Source organism: Panthera pardus, unplaced genomic scaffold, assembly GCF_024362965.1.
Source record: "Panthera pardus isolate Hobbes unplaced genomic scaffold, ASM2436296v1 HiC_scaffold_11, whole genome shotgun sequence".
Classification (NCBI taxonomy): Eukaryota; Metazoa; Chordata; class Mammalia; order Carnivora; family Felidae; genus Panthera; species Panthera pardus.
In genome coordinates this window covers 2,913,220-2,938,252 of record NW_026526666.1, presented here as the reverse complement: position 1 = coordinate 2,938,252, position 25,033 = coordinate 2,913,220, and the positions used below count along the sequence as shown (strand labels likewise).

General features: G+C 45.0%; 1 long non-coding RNA gene and 1 other non-coding gene across 3 annotated transcripts in view; both read left to right on the top strand.

Annotated features, from left to right (window-relative positions):
- Positions 1-16,687, top strand: part of LOC109261274 (uncharacterized) — a 51,214-nt gene extending 34,527 nt beyond the window's left edge. For both annotated transcript variants that reach the window (XR_008417736.1, XR_008417735.1), the window contains exons 4-5: positions 5,068-5,675; positions 14,254-16,687. This is a non-coding gene — a long non-coding RNA (uncharacterized LOC109261274). The remainder of the gene's footprint in view (positions 1-5,067; positions 5,676-14,253) is intronic.
- Positions 2,077-2,149, top strand: TRNAE-UUC (transfer RNA glutamic acid (anticodon UUC)). Its single transcript has one exon. It is a non-coding gene; the product is annotated as a tRNA-Glu (tRNA).
- Positions 16,688-25,033: the final 8,346 nt, after the last annotated feature.

Below are 25,033 nucleotides of genomic sequence, written 5' to 3'. Positions count from 1 at the left end.
TGCCCGAGAATGGGGAAGGGTGGTTACGCCAAGCAGGTGTACAGAAGCTCAAACAAGCAGTTAAGAGGGAGTTTTATCTCCCAGTAACTTAAGCAAATGTGGTTTTAAGCAGAACTAATATTTAGGGAACAGGAGCAGCACTTCTATGAAAGCCCAAAACAAACACTGGTTCAGCATCTCATACGCTGGGGTCCTTCTAAGCTTACATAGGTCATAGTTTACTCTTGGGCTACAGGAGGCTAGCTGTGTTTACCCTTTACAGTTGGCCGTCCTATAACATAATTTTTCCCTGTCAAGGTCAGGGTTTGTTTTTTTCCCCATCATCTTAATGATTTACAAGAAAAGCACAATGTTAATAATCGCCAGACCTCCAGGAACCTTATACACTCAATTTCCTGGAGCCCTAATGTCACCTTCATCTCCATAGGATAGAAAACTCTATATATAATCAGTCACTCCTCACAATCTCAATGCAGCTCTTTCTGCCCATAGGTCCTGTCCCAATGTTTTAATAAAACCACCTTTTTGCATTGAAAATGTCTGAAGAATTCTTTCTTGACTGTTCGCTCTCGACCCAAGCATCAGATCACATCACCCAACCATCTTGAGACTGTCTGGAACCTAAGACCTTGAGTGAGCCAAGGATCGCTTGTTTAAATCGATCTCCCCACTTTTATCAAGAGAATTGTTTGACCTATTCAGAAATCAAGAAAGAGGAGGAACGTGTAGATCAACATCCATACTTGATGAATTAATTCCTGACTAATTAATTAGATGTGGAAAACACAAATTCCTGACTAACTAGATGTGGGGGTTGAGCACTACATTGGAGTCAAAAAGAACTCTCTTAAGGTTTTTTGCTCTGAGCATTGGAAGCCTGGAAACAAAGGATTCCAACCGAGATGGAAACAATGTAAGTCTCAAAATGTTTTGGGGGGAGGGGGGCGACAATCCGAGTTCTGATCAGGGCCTTGCTTAAAAGAGATCTCTGACAAGGGGGCCTCAGGCAGGCTGAGGGCAAAATACAAGCTAGCACGCTAACACATCCCATGGGATGTGTGTGACATTCCTCAGGCACTCCTGGCTGCCCCAGGACAAAGGAAAGGAAAGAAAACAAATGGCCAGCTGATAGAGATCACAGTCATACAGGACTTGGGTCTCCATCTGTTTGCAAATATCTCAGTAAATTACAAGAAAAAGGTAATCTTATCAATAGCCTAATGTCTAGAAACCTAGAGACTCAGTTTCCTGGAGCCCCAACATCACCTCTCCACAGTGATACGGGGAACAAAGGCAGAAGGAAATGGCAGGAAATTAAGTCTCCTTATAACCTGCAGTCCATTGACTGATACTTGAGGCCAGCAGAGTAAAATGTTTCCCAGGAACTCCCCACTGTCTTAATGCTAATGCTTTGCTATAGGGAAAAACCACCTTAGCTGGACAATAGCAAGGCCTCAGGTATCTCCGGAGTCCTCTTTAGCACAGCAAAGTCCCTCTGGAGGCCTCCCTTTTGACTCTACCTTCCCTAACTCCATAGTATAAAACCAATCATTCTTCATAACGCAGCACAGCTCTTTCTGCCCACGGGTTGTCCCATGCTTTAATAAAATCACTTTTTGCACCAAAGACGTCTTCAAGAATTCTTTTTTGGTTTTCAGTTCTGGACCCCCCCCCCCATCACCCTAAAACCTCACCATCCTGTTGTTGTCATTGACCCCAGGTCTCAGTGCTTAGCCCCTCCTCACCTTGGGAGCCTCCCATGCAGCCCCCTCACAGCAACCTGATCTCTCACGCATGTCTCTAGGAAAAGGCGCATCTCCAGGTCAGTTCTGAACTTGTAGTCTTAGAGGCACAAATTCCCTGTGACTTGGTCACCTGGCTGCCTAGGTGGCCATTACTTGGGGGACAGGGCACCCCATGTGTAGCCTGTGGGCTTGCCTTTTAGGAAAATTTGGAGGGTAGGACCTAAAAGGTCCATCCCTGAAAGGAAGGAAGGATAGGGAGACTGAAAACAACTAGAGTAGCATTCCAATAGAGCTATCATCAGAGGGCAGGAAAAAGAGGTCACCAACCAGTTCCCTGGTGGTCTAGTGGTTAGGATTTGGCGCTTTCACCGCCATGGCCCGGGGTTCGATTCCCGGTCAGGGAATGTGTTTTCATCAAAAGCCTCAGCACACAAGACCATTCTTTGGGTGCAAAGGTGTGTGGTGGTGTACCACAAAGCTGAAATGCCAGAAGGATCTGGTGTCTCTGAAATTGAATGATGAAGGAAGAAAAGTGATGGTGGTCTACTCTGATCCCTTCCCAAAGGTGTGACTGTACCCACTTAGCTCCTCTTACATGTACCCCCTAATTTATCTTCCTCTATACACCCTGGTTTTTGTCATATCTCCTTTGCACACTTGGGGCAGGAGTGACTTTAGAGGTCATTTAAGCAGCTTGCCCAAGCTTAGACAGCCATGCAGAGATTCAAACCCAATATGCTAAGCTGCCATTTCTGACAGAATGAGTTAAGCTTTTGGTAATGGCTGCTAACTTTCTTCAGAGTAACTCTTGCAGATAGTATCTGTAAACTGGGGACAAAGTATGTTTCTAAAAGATTATCTGAAGGTGCTGGGGAGACTGAACAAAAGCGGGTAGACACAAAGAACTGTACATGGTGACTTTTCCATTTTGCAAAGTTTTGGCCAAGAGCACACCTTGGTCTGCCCTACTTGTGAAAGGGCGGGCCTACGCCGGCTGACTCCGTCTTGTTCTGTGTCCTTCACCTAGGCCACGCCTCCACCCCTTGAGTAACCTCCCGCTCACCCGTTCAAACTTCCTGGTCAAAACACGCCCAGCGACCTGCGTAACAGGACTCTGACCCTTCCCCAGCCAATCAGCTGAGGCCACAGCCATTACCTCACCAACTGCCCCTAGGCCCCAATAAAACCTTTGTCCTTTTGAAACTCGCTCTCTCTCCCTGGTATCTCACCGCTCTCTCTCCCTGGTATCTCACCGCTGCATTGGTGCAGGTAGGGGATTGAGCTCGAGCTAGCTCGAATAAAGGCTCTTTTGCTTTTGCATCGGACTCGGCTCCCTGGTGGTCTTTGGGGATCACGAATTCTGGGCATAACACTTGGATCAGCTAAATTCCAGCACAAAACCAAACTGTCTTACTGGATTAGAGGACAATGTTTGGGTAAGCATAGCACTTGAAAAATCAAGAGGTGGGGTGGAATCCCAGGGTGGGGGGTGGGGGGGGGAAGCCACTGAAGAGAAGCTCTAAGTTGTGTGTAAAAAATTCTGCCCACGTTTCTGGCTGACTCCTGCATAATGTGTGTCAGGCAGACTCCAAGTAGTTCAACTAAAGCTAAAGTGACAACTGAAATTTCATCTGTCATCCATTGCAAGGGAGAGAGTCTACAGTTTGATATGAACCAGGCCTGCTTTTATATAAATCCAGTGCTTTTCTAATACGTAACAATCTAGAATCTCTAGTGTACCATTCATGATATCCACAATACAACCCCAAATACTCTAATGAACGACACTGTTACTACTCTACCCATACTCAAGAAAAGACAATCATAGGAGACTGACCTAGAGATCACCCAAATGTTGAAAACAGGAGGCAAGAAATAGTAAGTCACAATTATAAATAACTATCTCAAGATTGTAAAGGAAAATATAAGCTTAATAAATGAAAAGTTAGAAAATATTACCAGGAAATAGAAATAGTAAATGAAGGACCAAATGTAAACTCTGAAATTGGAAAAAGTTCTCAAAAAACAATCACTGGATGGATTTAACTGCATAATGGAATGACAAAAATTTAATGAATCTCAAGAGAGAGAAACAGAAATCATCCTGATGAGGTTTTGAAATGGTGGTCGGATTCTTGAGAACCTCTTTGGTGCAAAGAGGTGATTTTAGGAGGCACCGGGGCGGCTTAGTCGGTTAAGGGTCAGACTTTGGCTCAGGGCATGATCTCGTGGTCTGTGGTGTGTGAGTTCAAGCCCCACGTTGTAAGGGTTAAATTGTAGCTTAGGGTTCAACTGTAGCTTAACCACTTTTTTCTGCTTCTGTAACACTTCATTGCTCCAGGGATTAAGAGATACGGGAAGAAGTGGCGCCAGATGCAGGGTCGAGAAGGTCAACCGGTTGCGCCTTAATGACAGAATGTCTAGAATAAACACCCACATCCTGGAACTTGTTCCTTTATGTTGTTCCCATATGCTAAGACAATGTGGTTGGGGCTATAAAAACTATACGCTGGCTGTTTGGGACCGCACTCTGATCAAGAGTGTTGGTCCCGATTGGTTGGCCTTGCCTCTCGTTGCAATAAACTTTGCTGTGACTGTCACTGGTGCCCATAGCATTCTGTTCCAAGAGTCGTGTGGATGCAACATTTGGTGCATTGGCCAGGAAAGTTAAAGGTCTGAAACAGGGCCCTTTCCTCGGATTGCTCCGCTGACCCCTGGGAGGAGGCTTGGGATTGGGAGAGAGGTAAGGAATTCTTGGGGTGCGCCATTTGAATGACTCAAGAGGGTCTGCCGTACCAGCTATAGACGCAGAGTCAGGGCTCCTACCAGGACGCCGGTGGACCCCATTTGGGTTGATTTTTTTTTTTTTGTCAAAAACGATCATATTTTCAGGTGGCTGCCATGGCCTACTGGCCTAGAGATCTCGAACTTGTGTTCTCTTCGTGTCTTAATTGTTTTCTTCCTATTGACTGTCTGTGCGTCCTTGTCAGTTTTGGCTATCTTTGTCATGGGTCAAAATCAGAGTACCCCCACCCCTCTGAGTCTCATACTAACTCATTTCCAGGACTGTAGGAGAGCTGCCCCCGTTTTCAGCTTCCACATCAAGAAGCTGGTCCTTTGAACTCTCTGTGAGGTAGAATGGACCAGCTTTCAGGTCGAATGGCCTCCGCAGAGGTCCTTTGACCTGACTTTGGTATATAAGATTCATGCTATTGTCTATTCCAGGCACGAAGACCAAGTCCCATATATTGAGGCATGGAGAACCCTCATCGAAAACCCTCCATATTGGCTAAAACCATTCCTTCCCTCTCGCCTCCCTAAGGTACAGGCTTTGCCGCTCACTGGCGGTCCACTTGAAGCTCAAGGTCCGAGTCTTGATGGGACTAAGTGGCCGTCCCCTCTACAATCTGCACCGGAGGAGGAAGAAGAAAGTTACCCCCTGCTGCCCTATAGTTCTCGCCCGGAGAATACGGGTCAGGATGCTTCAGACCGGGAGGCAAGCCTAAGTTGAGATACTCCCCTGAGCCCGTCTCACACCGGGTCACGAACCTCCTTCCATCCCCCTCCCGCTGCCCTACCCCTTCGGCCCAGGGCCACCCCTGCAGGGTGATGTCCGACCCTTTATGACTTATGTACCCTTTTCCACTAGCGACCTTTATAATTGGAAGCTTCAAAACCCCCTGTTCTCAGAAGAACCCCAAGCATTAACTTCTCTCCTTGAAACTATATTTGTGACCCATCAGCCAACTTGGGATGAATGCCAGCAGCTCTTGCAGGTTCTCTTCACTACTGAGGAATGGGATAAGATCTGTCACGAGGCCCGGAAACTGGTGATGGGGCCAAATGGGCAACCCACTGAGGATCCCGCCTTACTCAAGGAAGTCTTTCCTTCCTCACACCCTGAAGATTGAGACCCAAACCTTCCTCACGGTAGGCGATCATTGACCCTATTTCGCCAGACTCTACTGGGAGGTCTCCAAGCGGCCGCCCACCAGCCCACAAACATGTCTAAGGTAACTAAAGTAGTTCAAGGAATTGAGGAGAGCCCCTCAGCCTTCTTAGAGAGGCTCATGGAGGCGTACCGTACCTTTACCCCTGTAGACCCTGAGGCACCTAAAACTAGATGGGCATTAAACCTGGCCTTTGTCTCATAGGCAGCCTCAGACATTCGAAAGAAATTACAAAAAATTAGATGGGGTTGAAGGAAAAAATTTATCTAAACTAGTTGAAATTGCCCCAAAAGTCTTTAACAACAGGGATTCTCAGAAAGAAAGACAAACAAAAAAGATGATGAAGGTGGTAGCAGCTGTCCTGGATGCCCGCAAGGGAAGGGGACCCAAAGCGACTAGAGAATTTCGGTCTGGACAAGAAAAAAAAGACAAATAAAAGGTTAGAGCGCCACTAGGAAAAAACCAATGTGTGTATTGCAAGCAAGAGGGACATTGGAAAAAAGATTGCCCAACTTAGCCCAGTGCAAAACTCGGTCACCCCAGGCATCTATCATGGAAGTTGATTCCCACTGACAGGGCCGCAGCTCGGTGGCCCCTTCTGAGCCGTTGGTTACTGTTAATATAGAGGGCCAGCCTAAGACTTTCTTGGCGGATACTGGAGCAACCTTTTCCATACTAAAACAAGATCCTGGCCCCACCGGGTGAGGAGCAACCTTGGTACAGGGAGCGACTGGGTCTCCAACTTGTAAATGGACCACTGAACAAAAAGTGGATTTGGGCTGTAAGACTGTTACGCATTCTTTCTTAATCATGCCTGAATGCCCCTACCCTGGATTACTAGATAGGGACCTACTGCATAAACTAACGGCTTCTTTGAGATTCACTAAAGGGGGTATGCATGTTAAAGTTGGCCAGGATGGCCCAACAACAGTCATGGTGACTGTGCCACTTGGGGAAGAGGGCCTGCTCACTCCAGTGCCCAATGAAAGTGTCCATACAGTCGATCCCCTCCTTAAAAGCCTCCAGGCAGACTTCCCCTAGGTATGGGCCGAGACCAATCCACCTGGGCTGGCGATTCATCAAGCTCTGATAATAGTGGAAATTCAGGCGTCCGTGCTTCCAGTAAGACTGAAACAATATCCTATGTCCCGGGAGGCTAGGCGGGGAATCGCCGTTCACATCAAGAGTTTGTGCGACTCAGGCATTTTGATCCCATGCAAGTCACTGTGGAACACTCCGATTCTTCCTGTCCAGAAGCCTAACTCATCCGATTTCTGGCCAGTTCAGGATCTGAGAGCAGTAAATGCCAGGGTAATGGACATTCATCCCACTGTACCCAACCCTTATACTCTCCTTAGTTTGCTTCCCCCTTCTCAGGTGTATTATACAGTTCTGGACTTAAAAGATGCCTTCTTTGCCATCCCACTGGCCCCACAAAGCCAGCCACTGTTTGCATTTGAATGGACCGATCCTGAAGAGGGAGAAGCCAGACAGCTCACTTGGACGCGACTCCCCTAGGGATTCAAAAATTCTCCTACTCTTTTTAATGAAGCCTTGCACCAGAATTTAGAACCATTTCGAATCTCCAAACCGCAGGTAACTCTGTTGCAGTATGTTGATGATATCTTGCTGGCGGCCCCCCTCTCATTCAGAATGCCTGAGCACCACCAAGGGACTCTTAAATCTTCTACAAAAACTGGGGTACCGAGTGTCAGCCAAAAAAGCACAAATCTTGAGAGAGGAAGATGGCAGCATAGGAGGACGCTGGGTTCACCGCGTCCTGCTGATCACAGATTCCACCAACACCTGCCTAAATAACCCAGAAAACCGCCATAAGACTAGCAGAATGGATTCTCCGGAGCCAAGCGAGGATGAGAGGCCCACGGAAGAGGGTAGGAGGGGCAGAGAGGCGGTGCATGCTACACGGACTGGTGGGAGGGAGCCGGAGCGGAGGGGCAGTCCACTGGCCAAGTAGAGCCCCGGAGTCTGGCTTGCAAAAGTGGACGGGCTGGACGGAGTGTGTTCTGACACCAAGTGGGACTTAACATCTGGAAGGTTATGCTCGGAGAGTGGGAGGGCTGGAGGACAAAAACAACAGGAGGGAGAGTTGTTGAGCCCCTGATGACAGAGCTCAGCTTGGTGGGGAACAAAGGCGCTCGCCAGCACCATCTCCCTCGCCCATTCCCCAGCCCAAATCCCAAAGGGAACCAGTTCCTGTCAGGGAACTTGCTTGCACCGCACAAACACCCAACGCTGTGCTTCTGCGGATCCATCCCTCCAGCGGCGGGTCTGACTCCCTCCCGGAGCCACAGGGCCCCTCCTGAAGTGGATCTCCGAAGGAAAAGTGAGCTGAACCTGCCCCTCCCGCGACTGTGCACCTTGCCTATCCACCCCAGCTAATATGCCAGATCCCCAGTACCACAAGCCTGGCAGTGTGCAAGTAGCCCAGACAGGCCACTCCACCCCACAGTGAATCCCGCCCCTAGGAGAGGGGAAGAGAAGGCACACACCAGTCTGACTGTGGCCCCAGCGGTGGGCTGGGGGCAGACATCAGGTCTGACTGCGGCCCCGCCCACCAACTCCAGTTATACACCACAGCACAGGGGAAGTGCCCTGCAGGTCCGCACCACTCCAGGGACTATCCAAAATGACGAAACAGAAGAATTCCCCTCAAAAGAATCTCCAAGAAATAGCAACAGCTAACGAACTGATCAAAAATGATTTAAACAATATAACAGAAAGTGAATTTAGGATAATAGTCATAAAATTAATCGCTGGGCTTGAAAACAGTATAAAGGACAGCAGAGAATCTCTTGCTACAGAGATCAAGGGACTAAGGAACAGCCAGGAGGAGCTAAAAAATGCTATCAATGAGCTGCAAAATAAAATGGAGACAACTACGGTTCGCATTGAAGAGGCAGAGGAGAGAATAGGTGAACTAGAAGATAAAATTATGGAAAAAGAAGAAACTGAGAAAAAGAGAGATAAAAAAATCCAGGAGTATGAGGGGAAAATTAGAGAACTAAGTGATGCACTAAAGAGAAATAATCTACGCATAGTTGGTATTCCAGAGGAGGAAGAGAGAGGGAAAGGTGCTGAAGGTGTACTTGAAGAAATAATAGGTGAGAACTTCCCGGATCTGGGGAAGGAAAAAGGCATTGAAATCCAAGAGGCACAGAGAACTCCCTTCAGATGTAACTTGAGTCAATTGTCTGCACAACATATCATAGTGAAACTGGCAAAATACAAGGATAAAGAGAAAATTCTGAAAACAGCAAGGGATAAATGTGCTCTAACATATAAAGGGAGACTGATAGGACTCGTGACGGATCTCTGTACTGAAATTTGGCAGGCCAGAAAGGAATGGCAGGAAATCTTCAATGTGATGAACAGAAAAAAAAATATGCAGTCGAGAATCCTTTATCCAGCAAATCTGTCATTTAGAATAGAAGGAGAGATAAAGGTCTTCCCAAACAAACAAAAACTGAAGGAATTCGTCACCACTAAACCAGCCCTACAAGAGATCCTAACGGGGATCCTGTGAGACAAAGTACCAAAGACATTGCTACAAGCATGAAACCTACAGAGATCACAATGACTCTAAACCCATATCTTTCTATAATAACACTGAACGTAAATGGACTAAATGCGCCAACCAAAAGACATAGGGTATCAGAATGGATAAAAAAAAACAAGACCCATCTATTTGCTGCCTACAAGAGACTCATTTTAGACCTGAGGACAGATTGAGATTGAGGGGATGGAGAACTATTTATCATGCCACTGGAAGTCAAAATAAAGCTGGAGTAGCCATACTTATATCAGACAAACTAGACTTTAAATTACAGGCTGTAACAAGAGATGAAGAAGGGCATTATATAATAATCACAGGGTCTATCCATCAGGAAGAGCTAACAATTATAAATGTCTATGCGCCAATTATGGGAGCCCCCAAATATATAAAACAATTACTCACAAACATAAGCAGCCTTATTGATAACAATGTAGTAGTTGCAGAGTTCTTTAATACCCCACTTACAACAATGGATAGATCATCTAGACACACGGTCAATAAAGAAACAAGGGCCCTGAATGATACATTGGATCAGATGGACTTGACAGATATATTTAGAACTCTGCATCCCAGAGCAACAGAATATACTTTCTTCTCGAGTGCACATGGAACATTCTCCAAGATAGATCACATACTGGGTCACAAAACAGCCCTTCATAAGTACACAAGAATTGAGGTCATACCATGCATACTTTCAGACCACAATGCTGTGAAGCTTGAAATCAACTACAGGAAAAAGTCTGGAAAACCTCCAAAAGCATGGAGGTTAAAGAACACCCTACTAAAGAATGAATGGGTAAACCAGGCAATCAGAGAAGAAATTAAAAAATATATGGAAACAGGGGCACCTGGGTGGCTTGGTCGGTTAAGCGTCCGACTTCGGCTCAGGTCACAATCTCGCGGTCGGTGGGTTCGAGCCCCGCGTCGGGCTCTGTGCTGACAGCTCAGAGCCTGGAGCCTGTTTCAGATTCTGTGTCTCCCTCTCTCTGTGACCCTCCCCCGTTCATGCTCTGTCTCTCTCTGTCTCAAAAATAAATAAACGTTTAAAAAAAAAAAATTAAAAAAAAAATATATGGAAACAAATGAAAATGAAAATACAACAATCCAAACGCTTTGGGATGCAGCGAAGGCAGTCCTGAGAGGAAAATACATTGCAATCCAGGCCTATCTCAAGAAACAAGAAAAATCCCAAATACAAAATCTAACAGCACACCTAAAGGAAATAGAAGCAGAACGGCAAAGACAGCCTAAACCCAGCAGAAGAAGAGAAATAATAAAGATCAGAGCAGAAATAAACAATATAGAATCTAAAAAAAACTGTAGAGCAGATCAATGAAACCAAGAATTGGTTATTTGAAAAAATAAACAAAATTGATAAACCTCTAACCAGGCTTCTCAAAAAGAAAAGGGAGATGACCCAAATAGATAAAATCATGAATGAAAATGGAATGATTACAACCAATCCCTCAGAGATACAAGCAATTATCAGGGAATACTATGAAAAATTATATGCCAACAAACTGGAAAACCGGGAAGAAATGGACAAATTCCTAAACACCCACACGCTTCCAAAACTCAATCAGGAGGAAATAGAAAGCTTGAACAGACCCATAACCAGTGAAGAAATTGAATCAGTTATCAAAAATCTCCCAACAAATAAGAGTCCAGGACCGGATGGCTTCCCGGGGAGTTCTACCAGATGTTTAAAGCAGAGATAATACCTATCCTTCTCAAGCTATTCCAAAAAACAGAAAGGGAAGAAAAACTTCCAGACTCATTCTATGAAGCCAGTATTACTTTGATTCCTAAACCAGACAGAGACCCAGTAAAAAAAGAGAACTACAGGCCAATATCCCTGATGAATATAGATGCAAAAATTCTCAATAAGATACTAGCAAATCGAATTCAACAGCATATAAAAAGAATTATCCACCATGATCAAGTGGGATTCATTCCTGGGATACAGGGCTGGTTCAACATTCACAAATCAATCAACGTGATACATCACATTAATAAAAGAAAAAATAAGAACCATATGATCCTGTCAATCGATGCAGAAAAAGCATTTGACAAAATTCAGCATCCTTTCTTAATAAAAACCCTCAAGAAAGTCGGGATAGAAGGAACATACTTAAACATCATAAAAGCCATTTATGAAAAGCCCACAGCTAACATCCTCCTCAATGGGGGAAAAACTGAGAGCTTTTTCCCTGAGATCAGGAACACGACAGGGATGTCCACTCTCACCGCTGTTGTTTCACATAGTGTTGGAAGTTCTAGCATCAGCAATCAGACAACAAAAGGAAATCAAAAGCATCAAAATTGGCAAACATGAAGTTAAGTTTTCTCTTTTTGCAGATGACATGATATTATACATCGAAAATCCAATAGACTCCACCAGAAGTCTGCTAGAACTGATAACATGAATTTAGCAAAGTTGCAGGATACAAAATCAATGTCCAGAAATCAGTTGCATTCTTATACACTAATAATGAAGCAACAGAAAGACAAATAAAGAAACTGATCCCATTCACAATTGCACCAAGAAGCATAAAATACCTAGGAATAAATCTAACCAAAGATGTGAAAGATCTGTATGCTGAAAACTATAGAAAGCTTATGAAGGAAATTGAAGAAGATAAAGAAATGGTCGGGCGCCTGGGTGGCTCAGTCGGTTAAGCATCCGACTTCAGCTCAGGTCACGATCTCACGGTCCGTGAGTTCGAGCCCTGCGTCGGGCTCTGGGCTGATGGCTCAGAGCCTGGAGCCTGCTTCCGATTCTGTGTCTCCCTCTCTCTCTGCCCCTCCCCCGTTCATGCGCTGTCTCTCTCTGTCTCAAAAATAAATAAATGTTACCAAAAAAATTAAAAAAAAAAAAAAAGAAATGGAAAAACATTCCGTGCTCATGGATTGGAAGAATAAATATTGTCAAAATGTCAATACTACCCAAAGCTATCTTCACATTCAATGCATTCCCAATCAAAATTGCACCAGCATTCTTCTTGAAGCTAGAACAAGCAATCCTAAAATTCATATGGAACCACAAAAGGCCCCGAATAGCCAAAGTAATTTTGAAGAAGAAGACCAAAGCAGGAGGCATCACAATCCCAGACTTTAACCTCTACTACAAAGCTGTAATCATCAAGACGGCATGGTATTGGCACAAAAACAGACACATCGACCAATGGAATAGAATAGAAACCCCAGAACTAGACCCACAAACTATGGCCAACTAATCTTTGACAAAGCAGGAAAGAATATCCAATGGAAAAAAGACAGTCTCTTTAACAAATGGTGCTGGGAGAACTGGACAGCAACATGAAGAAGGTTGAAACTAGACCACTTTCTCACACCATTCACAAAAATAAACTCAAAATGGATAAAGGACCTGAATGTGAGACAGGAAACTATCAAAACCCTAGAGGAGAAAGCAGGAAACGACCTCTCTGACCTCAGCTGTAGCAATTTCTTACTCGACACATCCCCAAAGGTAAGGGAATTAAAAGCAAAAATGAACTACTGGGACCTTATGAAGATAAAAAGCTTCTGCACAGCAAAGGAAACAATCAACAAAACGAAAAGGCAACCAACGGAATGGGAAAAGATATTTGCAAATGACATATTGGACAAAGGGCTAGTATCCAAAATCTATAAAGAGCTCACCAAACTCCACACCCAAAAAACAAATAACCCAGTGAAGAAATGGGCAGAAAACATGAATAGACACTTCTCTAAAGAAGACATCCAGATGGCCAACAGGCACATGAAAAGATGCTCAACGTCGCTCCTTATCAGGGAAATACAAATCAAAACCACACTCAGATATCACCTCATGCCAGTCAGAGTGGCCAAAATGAACAAATCAGGAGACTATAGATGCTGGAGAGGATGTGGAGAAACGGGAACCCTCTTGCACTGTCGGTGGGAATGCAAATTGGTGCAGCCACTCTGGAAAATAGTGTGGAGGTTCCTCAAAAAATTAAAAATAGACCTACCCTATGACCCAGCAATAACATTGCTAAGAATTTACCCAAGGGATACAAGAGTACTGATGCATAGGGGCACTTGTACCCCAATGTTTATAGCAGCACTCTCAACAATAGCCAAATTATGGAAAGAGCCTAAATGTCCATCAACTGATGAATGGATAAAGAAATTGTGGTTTATATACACAATGGAGTACTACGTGGCAATGAGAAAGAATGAAATATGGCCCTTTGTAGCAACGTGGATGGAACTGGAGAGTGTGATGCTAAGTGAAATAAGCCATACAGAGAAAGACAGATACCATATGTTTTCACTCTTATGTGGATCCTGAGAAACTTAACAGAAACCCATGGGGGAGGGGAAGGGAAAAAAAAAAAAGAGGTTAGAGTGGGAGAGAGCCAAGGCATAAGAGACTCTTAAAAACTGAGAACAAACTGAGGGTTGATGGGGGGTGGGAGGGAGGGGAGAGTGGGTGATGGGTATTGAGGAGGGCACTTTTTGGGATGAGCACTGGGTGTTGTATGGAAACCAATTTGACAATAAACTTCATATATTGAAAAAATAAAGCTGAAATTCTAGACCTTCTAGCAGCCATCTGGGAGCCTGCGAGACTCACGATCATTCACTGCCCAGGACATCAAAAAGGCGACTCCCTAGAGGCAGTCGGAAACCGCCTTGCTGAGGTGGCAGCCCGAGAAGCTGCCCTAACTAAAAAGTAAAGGTTCTTTGGTGCTACCGATCTTAATAGAGCCCTTGCTTCTGCCAGAGCTCAGTTACACTCCTAAAGATTTAGAGTGGGTTTCAAGTAAAGGGGGAAGTATGATACCGGGACAAAAGTGGGTTCAGGATCCTGAAGTTACCTTACAAATTGTAACTTAACCAAATTGTCCCTTGAGACGGGGGAAAATTGGGTTGATGTTTTGCCATTTGCCCTTTTGCTAGCGCGTTGTACTCCATTTGTCAAGGGATTTTCCCCTTACGAAATTTTATTTGGCAGACCTCCACCTATCCTACTGAGGCTAGGAGACGACGTAAAGGAACAGCTGGAACAGGAACCACTTGCTGGCTTCATTCATGGCCCTGCAACATGTACAAAAGGAAATAACCGGGGACTTAAAAGAAGCCTTCACTCATCCTCCTGTTCTTCCCCACCCCTTTCAACCAGGAGACTTAGTCTGGGTCAAGAGGCACGAGCTTAAAACCCTGGAGCCGTGCTGGAAAAGACCGCACACCGTGATCCTGACTACACCCACAGCCGTGAAGATAGACGGTGTCCGAACCTGGATTCATCACTCTCAGGTTAAGAAAACTGCGTGAGGGCAGAAACACCCCAGGCTGATACGGAACCAGAGAACGAACAGCAATGGAAGGTCCAGAGGCACCCAGAGGATCCTTTAAAGATAAGACTAATGCGGGCATAATAATAATTGCCTGGGTTTGTATAATGATAAGCTTGGGAAACTGTATGAGATTGCACCCCCTATCTTTTTGGCCATACTGATGGGAACTCAGGGACACAGTCACGGGAAAGGTAGTAGCGTCTAATACCTCCTCCACTATGCCCTGTTTTTTGTTTGACTTATGTGACCTAGTGGGTGAATCATAGGGAACTTTAATTACTAATTATAAACAGCCAATGGGTTTTGTTCCTCCAGTCCCAGAAAACCCCTATATGACTACTTATGGATGTGGATACAGGGATCAAGAACAAAAATTGGCAGGTATAACAGGGATGTACGGCTGCCCAGCAGGTAAAAAAGATGAATGTGAAGGAGAGGGTCAGTACCACTGCACCAAGTGGGGTTGTGAGACGCTAGCCCCCTGGCTAGCAGGACAGGGCCTTGACCCCCTAATTACTCTCCTTAGAACCCCGAAACCCCAATGTGAGACCCCAGGAACCTGTAACCCAACAAAAAGTATGTTTAAAAAAGGTTTCTAGTTCCAGTACTTTCCCCTCCTTTTGGGACACTGGACACACTTGGGGTCTCCGGATGTACGCTTCAGGAGTTGATAAGGGCACTTCCTTTACTATACAGAGGGTTAAGAGAAGAACTCCACCCAATCCAATAAGGCCAAACAAGGACATGATTTTATCCCCTCTCCTTCTGACTGTCCCTTCCCAATCTACCCTGCAATCGGGTGCCCCCACAAAGTCAGAATTACCCACTACAAGTCATTTCCAAAACCCATTCTCCCCTGAGACGCATTGGTTAGATGTAGTAAATTCTATGTATGCCTGGCTGAATTCATCTCACACCGAGATTGTACAAGATTGTTGGCTGTGTTTAAACCCTAAACCCCCATATTATGTGGGAGTGGCTACAAATGCTAGCATTGGACAAGACATAGAAAAACATGTCATAAAATTGCAAAATCCAAGCATGTCATTGTACCCTTGGGGTTCGCGACCAATTTTAATGCTAGGAGACCTCCAAAGGCAGGGTTGGTGCATAGTGTCCCAAGAATATAATTGGCAGACGTCCCCTTACAAAAACTCTTGTGCAGAAGTGTACATTCCAAGTAGTTCAGATACCGATAGCGCCCAAGATATAGCATACTGAGCCCCTACTGGAGCCTGGTTTGCTTGCTCATCGGGAATTATCCCCTGCATTGCAGCTGTGTACTTTGGAGTCGGCACCTGAGAGATTTGTATCCTAGTTCATATTCTCCCGCAAATATACCTATAGAGCGGAGAGGCAGGGAGAGAACATTTACTTCTATTAGAAGGACAATCCAGGACAAAAAGGGCAGCCCCAATCCTTATTCCACTTCTGGTGGGACTAGGAATTGCGGGATCCACAGCTGTTAGAACTGCTGGACTCGTCGTAGGAGACCAAAATTTCAAAACCTTGAGCAAGCAAGTAGACCTAGACCTAGGCTACTTAGAAACTTCAATCTCTCGGCTAGAACAACAGGTAGATTCTTTAGCCAAGGTTGTATTGCAGAACAGAAGAGGACTTGATTTACTCTTTATGAAGGAGGGAGGCCTTTGCATGGCCCTCGGGGAAACATGCTGTTTTTATGCCAATAATTCTGGAGTAATCCGAGACACTCTCAGCCTGGTCAGAGATAACCTTAGAGCTAGAGAACAGGACAGACAGGCCAAGAATACTTGGTACCAAAGCTTGTTCTCTTGGTCCCCCTGGCTCATATTGTTGCTCACTGCCATAGCTGGGCCGCTGCTATTGTTACTTCTTGGGTTAACTATCGGCCAGTGCATTATCAATTGGGTAGTACAGTATGTCAACAGACGAGTTGGTGAAGTAAAAATTATGATGATTAGATCCAATTATGTCCCCTTAGTCCCTAATAATGAATCAAGGGATTTATTCATTAACAAGACAAAGGGGGGAATGTAAGGGTTAAATTGTAGTTTAGGGTTAAACTGTAGCTTAACCGCTTTGTTCTGCTTCTGTAAGTAACACTTCATTGCTCAAGGGATTAAGAGATACTGGAAGAAGTGGCGCCAGATGCAGGGTCGAGAAGGTCAACCGGTTGTGCCTTAACGACAGAATGTCTAGAATAAACACCCACATCCTGGAACTTGTTCCTTTATGTTCCCATATGCTAAGACAATGTGGTTGGGGCTATAAAAACTCTATACGCTGGCTGTTCGGGACCGCACTCTGATCAAGAGCGTTGGTCCTGATCGGTCGGCCTTGGCTCTCGTTGCAATAAACTTTGCTGTGACTGTCACTGGTGCCCATAGCATTCTGTTTCAGGAGTCGTGTGGATGCAACAACAGCAGGCTCTGTGCTGGCAGCTCAGAGCCTGGAGCCTGCTTTGGATTCTGTCTCTTTCTCTGCCCTGGTCCCCACTGGTGTTCTCTCTCCCTCTCAAAAATAAACATTTTTTAAAAAGTGACTTTATTAAAGCATGGGGACAGGACCCTTGGGAAGAAAGAGCAGCACTGGGGTTGTAAAGAGAGACTGGTTATATGCTATTGAGTTGGGGGAGGTAAAGACGAAAGGGAGGCCTTTTGATATGCTACAAGAAGACTCCTAAGATGCCAGGGGCATTAACATTAGGACAATAGGAGTTCCTGGAGAAGTGTTATATTCTGTATTTGCCTCACTGGGCTCAGGTTATAAAGAAACTTAATTTTACCTGCCATTTCCTTCTTGCCTTTGTTTCCCACATCATTAAGCAGAGGAAGGTGATATTAGGGGCTCCAGGAAACTATAGGTTTGTGGAGATTAGGCTATTGATAAGATTGCTGTTTTCTTGTCATTTACTAAGACATTTGTAAACTGATGGAGACGCATGTCCTGTATGACTGTGATTTCTGTTAACCGTTTGTCCCCCCCACCCCCTTTTTTTTTTTGTTCTTGGGCAGCCAGGAGTGCCTGAGGAATATCACACATACCCCACCTTGGGGGTGGGGGAAGTTGTGCTAGCTCGTGTTTGGCTCCCAGCTTGCGTTATGGTTCCTCATCAATCCTACCTGAAGCACAAAGAAAAAGAATTGAAAAATACAGAACTGTAGCAACCTATATAGGGCAATATCAAAAGTTCTAATATATTTAGAGTTCAAGAAGAGGAAAGAGAATAAGGCAGGAAAAAATCGATATCTAAATGTGTTGAGAAATATGTATTTACCGCACAACACTGTTGGCTAGGGCGTACAAAAGTTTGTCCTGTTTCAGGAGAGGGGACGACTGGAGGACAACGGCAGCCGGCACCTGTGCGGGTGGATTTCACCCACCACTCACCTCCCTCCCTTCCTCCGCATCTTCTCCGGGCACCTCTTCCCAACGCCCAATCAGCAGTTTACACGCAAAGAGAACCAAGGATGCTCGGCGGACCAGCACATCTCCAGGGGAGGCACGGAGGCTGGGACTGTCATTCACCGCCCACAGCGCGCCTTGGGGGCGGTGACAGCAAGAGCGCAGGCTCAGCCAGAACCCCGTGGGTATTTGCATCTCTGCGGGTGGCGTGTAAGTGTGGACACGCTGCCCGGTAGTGTGGAATAGAGTGCGGAACGGAGATAGCCATGTGCGGCACGGAGATAGGAGAGAAGAGGGGGACCCCAAGGGGAGAGAGCGCGCGCAGGCAGGAGGGCCTCCTGCGGCCAGCCTGAGGACCTGGGTGGTTGGCACGGAGTTTGAGAAGCGACCCTGGGACTGACATCACCACCATCCGGCCTTCATCACTGGAGCTTTGGGACTGGCCTCGGAGCCGCTTCTGCATCTGCGTCTTGCAACACGCTGGCGGACCCAGGGATGAAGAGAATTCCTCCTTGAAGGGAGACATGGCCAAAACATGACCTTACGGAGAATCTAGCCCAGGCCAAGGTGGGGAAGAGCTCCAAGTCCCAGCCAGTGCATCGCCAAGGCTAGTTTTCTTGCACCCGCGGATTAATTGCGCCTCCCTTAGAGTTGAGCTCACCCACCCTTGGGGGGTGCCGTCCTTCTGATGAGGGATCATGGGATGGACTGAGGACAGAGTGCAAGCTACCCCACTTCATTGGATGTGTGTGACATTTCTCAGGCACTCCTGGCTGCCCCAGGACAAAGGAAAGGAAAGAAAACAAATGGCCAGCTGATAGAGATCACAGTCATACAGGACTTGGGTCTCCATCCATTTGCAAATATCTCAGTAAATTACAAGAAAAAGGTAATCTTATCAATAGCCTAATGTCTAGAAACCTAGAGACTCAGTTTTCTGGAGCCCCAACATCGCCTCTCCACAGTGATACGGGGAACAAAGGCAGAAGGAAATGGCAGGAAATTAAGTCTCCTTATAACCTGCAGTCCATTGACTGATACTTGAGGCTGGCAAGTAAAACGTTTCCCAGGAACTCTCTACGGTCTTAATGCTAATGCTTTGCTAGAGGGAAAAACCACCTTAGCTGGACAATAGCAAGGCCTCAGGTATCTCCGGAGTCCTCTTTAGCACAGCAAAGTCCCTCTGGAGGCCTCCCTTTTGTCTTTACCTCCCCAACTTCGTAGTATATAACCAGCCTTTGTCCACAACCCAGACTTTTCCAGACTGCCCCGTGAGGACAGAAGGTCTCCGCGATGAGGCGGGAGGGGAGGCGCCTCAGCGTGAGCCCCAGCGGTCCCCAACATCCCCCAAAGGACTTGCAGCGACAGAGGCGATGACGGCTTTCAAGGAAGCCTCGGCTGCCCTGAACTGGATTCCGTGTCCTTCCCCTACAGCCTGCTGCCCCTGCCAGCTCTCCCAACTTAGTTGATGCCGACATCCTCCCGTGTGCCCCGGCCAAACTCTAAGTTCGTTCTGACACCAGATTTCCTCAGACTCCATGTCCATGAAGTTGGTAATTAGTGTTGTCTTGTAGATAAAGTGGGGACATTGATCTACACCAGGGGTTCTCAACATTGCACCACTGATACGGTAATTCTTCGTTGTGGAGGGGTTTCCCATGAATTCTATGCCATTTTGGTGCACTGCAGGCTGGGGCTTCCCAGGCCTCTGTGTACTCAATGCCAGTAGAAGCCAAACACATCCTCAAGTCGTGATAATCCAAAGTTTCTAGACATTGCTAAATGTCCTAGTGGGAAAAGGGGCAGGGGTGGGCAAGATGACCCTCTATTAAGAACCACTGATAAACTCCTGCCCTTTGGCTGAATTGGGGTTAATAACCCTCTTCATAAATGCGGGAAACTGATTCAAGTCTTGGCACTGAGCTCATTCAGAGATTAAGATTTGAGACTTTAGTCTCAGCATCTTCGGGCTATGCTACCTTTGCTCCTTTTCTTTGCTTTTATCCTAAAATCAGCCTCATTCAAGCCTGGCCTTCCAGGCCAGGCTGGAGTTTGAGTCAACTCAGCAAGGTTCTTCGTGACCCTTTTGGAACCTCACACTTCTTTCAGTTTAGCCTGTAGAGAAGATACAGAGATAGCACTTTGTTCTTTACCTGAAACCCAGGGAGCAAGTGAATGATCAGCAACCTCGCTGATTGTAGTCTCTGTGGCTTGCACTGCTCTCCAGAGCCTTTTGGTCCCACAGGCAGGGAGTTATGTCGTGGGTCACTTCTGGTCATTCGAAACAACCAGATTGGGAGAGACACATAGGAGAAGCCAGCTGCTACCTCGGACATGTCCACGAGGGGCCCCAAAAGAGTCCTGGCCAGAAAGAAAGGCAGCCATTCCCTCCTGTTAGGAAGGGAAGAAAGCCTATGAGATTTCAGGACCTAAAGTTACCATAAATCAACCTCATCTGGATCCCTGTCTTCCCATGTCTGGTGTAAGTGAGTTGAGTCTCCTTGCCAAAGTAAACAGACGGACAACCTTGGTCAGGCTACTAGTGAGTAGGCAATCCCCAATCTTGCCTTGAACTTCCTTAGCCAGGATTTCTATGGATTCCAAGGGTGCAACTGAATACTTTTTTCATTTGCCCTTACTTAAAGAAGAAAGGAGGCCCCTGGCTGGCTCAGTTGAAGGAGCATGTGATTCTTGATCTCCAGGTCAATTTGAGCCCCGGGGTGAGTGTAGCAATTACTTAAACTTTTGAAGGGAGGAAGAGAGGGAGGAAGGAAGGGAAGATCAGGTGTGAAGGAAGTAGGAAAACTGCTACATTAAGGAAAGCTATCATTCTTGATATCCTCACAACCCCTCTCCTTAATTTTAATTGCACTTTCCCAGGTACATCCCCAAGTGGGACCCATTTTACTCTCAATGTACAGTAGATAGGGCCATGTATGAGGTTAGCAGGTTCACAGATGAATATTTGAAGTATAATAGTCTTTTTTTAAAAATATACATTCCAGGGGCACCTGACTAACAGTCAGTAGGGCCTGGCACTCTCGATCTCAAGGTCATGAGTTCAAGTCCCATGTTGGGTGTACAGCTTACTTAAAAAATAATAAACATATACATTCCAGAAAAACATATAACACACTAAGCTCAACAGTATCACATTTACAAAGATGGAAAAGAAGAATTATATATTAGCAAATGAACACTGTCATAAAAGGGACCCTAATTATCTGTTGTTTCCACTAAGGAAAAGATCTCTTTTTCCTAGATCTTTTTTTTTCTTTCCTAGTCTAGTCTCTCACTTTCTCAATGTCACTCACTGACATTCAGTGCCAAATCCTAACGTTAGTGTTTTGATTCCAGACTATTCTTTCCACTCAGCATGTTTGCCTCTCTTTCATCTTCTTATATTTAGAAAAAAAGTTGTCTCTTTTTTTTTTTAATTTTTTAATGCATATTTATATTTGAGAGAGAGAGAGCGCACAAGAGGTGGAGGGGCAGAGAGAAAGGGAGACACAGAATCTGAAGCAGGCTCCAGGCTCTGAGCTGTCAGCACCCACGAACCATGAGATCATGACCTGAGCCGAAGTTGGACGCTTAATCAACTGAGACACCCAGGCGCCCCAAAAGTCAAGTCTTTTCTTAAATCTCCAATTTGCAACATCAGATCTCACACTCAGGTTAGCCAATTAGAGATCTTCCATAGGCCCCTATGTTCCTAGAAAGAAAAAGTGTAAATAACACAAGGCTTTATTTCATAGTAAACGGTTCCTAAAATCAAAGGCCAGAAAAGTGATCTAAATTTTTTTTGTTCAGGAAAAATCCAGACTCTGCTGAGTGTTGTAGACACTTAGCCTCTTCCTCAGACTGCAGACAACAGATTTATTCTTCCCAGAGGGTCCGATAGAGAATCTTTGACCACGGGAGTCAACCAGTGCATAGGAGGGCATGTGTCCTACACTGAAATGAGAGGAATGAAATGCCAGCACATCTTAATCTGTGTGACTGTTACATAGAGTTTTACATTTTTTCAGAATTGAGCTGTTGAAAAAGAAGAGCAGAACTAGAGGACTTGTGCTACCTGATTTAGGACTTACGAGAAGTTATGGTAGGAGAGGCAATGTGCTAGTGGCAGCAGGGTACACAAATAGGCTGAACTGAGAGCCCTGAAATTGACATCTACTTGGTCAAATGGTTTTCATAAAAAATAGTTAATGAGGGAAGGAAATAGGTTCAATAAATGGTGTTAGAACTAGTACCTATATAGGGTGCCTGGGTAGCTCAGTCAGTTAAGCGTCCGACTTTAGCTCAGGTCACGATCTCACAGTTCGTGAGTTTGAGCCCCACGATGAGCTCTGTGCTGACAGCTTGGAGCCTGCCTCAGATTCTGTGTCTCCCTTTCTCTCTGCCCCTTGCCCGCCTGTGCTCTCTCTCTCTCTCTCAAAAATAGACATTAAAAACAAAACAAAACAAAACAGTGTCCATATTGATGGGGAATGGAGACATAGAGACCTATGGCAAGGAGTTTGGATTTTAATTAAAACACGCGAAGCTCATCCTCATTTCTCCTAAAAAGCCCCCATAATTTTAAATATCTCAACCAGAAAAACAGCTACAACAGCACCATTTCATCAACGGAAATGACAGACAAGACTCCCTGAGAGGAAGCATTTTGTAGTAGCTTCTGCACATGCGCAGACGTGGAGCACAGCCAGGTTTCCCACACACCTGGCTCTAGGAGTGTTTACTGTGGGTGGGTTTTCCTTCCCTTCTGACCACGAGTCAGTGGTAAATCCCTGGTGGCAAAACAGGGTCACAGCCAGTGCTGGGGATTGAAAGCGAACTGAAAGATGAGTCAGTTGCTGTTCAGACAGACACCAGACGCTACAGTTTTGGATCGGAGCCGAGGTTACTGCTGCCACAACACAGAGTGCTCACCCTGCTGGCAGATGCATTTCCTTTCATATTTCCTCTGTAAGAGTATTCACATTTTGTTGCTTTGTTCTTAGACAGCTTACTTCTGGACAGGATGCTATAGAAAACACAAATACTTAATGTGTTGTTCTTTTCAGAAATGTTGTTTGATCAGAAGGTAGGATATTGAACAAGATAACTAGGCTGTCCTCTTCAAAAATGGAATGCCATCAGAAACAACAAAAACATGGGAATGAAAGCTGGTGCAGCCATTCTGGAAAACAGTATGGAGGTTCCTCAAAAAACTAAAAATAGAACTACCCTACAACCCAGCAATTGCACTACTAGGTATTTATCCATGGGATATGGGCGTGCTGTTTCAAAGGGACACATGTACCCCCATGTTTATAGCAGCCAAAATATGGAAAGAGCCCAAATGTCCATTGATGGATGAATGGATAAAGAAGAAGTGGTATATATATACAATGGAGTATTACTTGGCAATCAAAAAGAATGAAATCTTGCCATTTGCTACTATGTGGATGGAACTAGAGGGTATTATGCTAAGTGAAATTAGAGAAAGACAAAAATCATATGACTTTACTCATATGAGGACTTTAAGAGACAAAACAGATGAACACATAAGGGAAGGGAAACAAAAATACAAAAACAGGGAGGGGGACAAAACATAAGACTCATAAATATGGAGAAGATACTGAGGGTTACCGGAGGGGTTGTGGGAGGGGGGATGGGCTAAATGGGGAAGGGGCACTAAGGAATCTACTCCTGAAATCATTGTTGCACTATATGCTAATTTGGATATCAATTTAAAAAAATAAAAAATTAAATTAAAAAAAAACAAAAACAAAGACATTGGGGGACAGTTCCAGGTAGTAAGGATGGAAGTGCAATTTAGGAACTTTAATTAGATCCTGGGGAAATATCAGTACCACAATACACACTCTTAATCCTTAATCTTTCTCTCATATTTACATGATATAGACACAGATGTTAAATGCATCTGTATGTATACACATACATGTTTATATAGATAGAACATTTTTTAAACAAAGGGAAAATTATATCTGCAGCATATATTAGGTAACATTACTGGATTAATATTGTACTTAGATTTGATAATTGAATTGTATTATTGTTGTATAGGATAATGCCCTTAATATCAGGAAATACATGCTGAAGTATTTAGGCGCGAAGTGGGCTTGCATTTACTAAAGCAATAGGAATGCAGGTATGGGTGCCTGTAGACAGAAAAAGCAAATGAATGTTAATTGTTGAATTCAGATGAACAGAATACAGGTGTTAGTTGTATTCTTCCAACTTTTCTGTAAGTTTGAAATGTTTCAATGTGAATAATTTTGAAGGAAATGGACTGTAAAACATGGAAGACTGAACGGCTGAGTCCTGGACTCCCCCTTACAGAAGGGTGTGACAGTCCTCAATACTATCTACTGGTACAAGAAAATGTAAGTCACTAGTCTGCTGTATACACCTATCTAAAGGATCCTTTCCTGCCACATGGGAAGGAAGTTCAAGAATTCCTTACACCTAGATAAATGGGTTAAAAAGGCTTAGGGTGGAAAGCCGCCTCCACAGGCCAAAGCACCCAAGGTTAGCTAGTGAGATATTATAATGGGATCACGAGTAACTTGCTCTCCTTAAAGCTGCATGCTCCATCAATCTTAAAGACGACGGCTAATTAGTTATATCCCCTACAGGAAACTACTTTCCATCTGGCACTAGTATCTTATTGCCTTCAAACAACTTCAAACGCCACTTGCCCCCCAGACCCTTTGCTTCGTACATGTAACACAGATTAATGGTTACTATCTGATGGTTTCCTTCTGCACATTCACCACATGTAAAATCTTGAGAGCTCAATACAGAGAGGAAATCCCCGTTTGGGGCTCTTGTCTCCTCCCAGACATTTACCTCTCTCGGTTTCATTTCTGCATTCATTCTCTTGCCAGATAAGAGAGAACGTAGAATTCCTGATCTGTGACACTGCCACCCAGGGTTTGTCCTTCTTACACAGATCAGCCTTCTAGCCTGGAAATCTAGTAAGTTTAAGGCTACTTTATGTGTTTCAAAGCTTCAGAATAAGATGTCCTGCTTTTATAGCTG